Source organism: Odontomachus brunneus, unplaced genomic scaffold (assembly GCF_010583005.1).
Source record: "Odontomachus brunneus isolate Ranch 3 - 2012 unplaced genomic scaffold, Obru_v1 Obru_scaffold_225, whole genome shotgun sequence".
In the NCBI taxonomy this organism is placed as follows: domain Eukaryota; kingdom Metazoa; phylum Arthropoda; class Insecta; order Hymenoptera; family Formicidae; genus Odontomachus; species Odontomachus brunneus.
In genome coordinates this window covers 231,050-231,423 of record NW_022639675.1, presented here as the reverse complement: position 1 = coordinate 231,423, position 374 = coordinate 231,050, and the positions used below count along the sequence as shown (strand labels likewise).

General features: G+C 31.3%; 1 protein-coding gene and 1 pseudogene across 9 annotated transcripts in view; one reads left to right on the top strand and one right to left on the bottom strand.

Annotated features, from left to right (window-relative positions):
- Positions 1 to 374, bottom strand: part of LOC116852446 (cyclic GMP-AMP synthase-like) — a 149,122-nt gene that overhangs the window by 124,184 nt on the left and 24,564 nt on the right. The window lies entirely within an intron of this gene.
- Positions 1 to 374, top strand: part of LOC116852448 — a 2,604-nt pseudogene that overhangs the window by 1,526 nt on the left and 704 nt on the right.

The following is a 374-nucleotide window of genomic DNA, read 5'->3' as shown; positions in this document are numbered from 1 at the left end:
ACATCTTGCATAGTAGTAAGATTTAATGATATTAGTTAAAAAAAAATTGTCAGTAGATTTTGGGAACTGAGTAAAATTTTTGATTCTGTGAATGTCAATGAAGGTGCAACAGCAGAAAACTTATTTAAAGGAATAATCAAATCTTTTAAAGATAATTCGATACCTCTTTCGAATTTGATTGGTTTTGCTGCAGATGGATGCAGTGCAATGATGGGCAAACATAATTCTGTAGCTAGTAAGCTTAAAAAAGAGTGTCCTGATATATTCGTTTTAAAATGTGTATGTCACTCTGCTCATTTATGCGCAAATGAAGCGTGCAAAAGTCTTCCAAGATCAGTCGAAGATCTAGCAAGAAATATTTATAATTTCTTTAA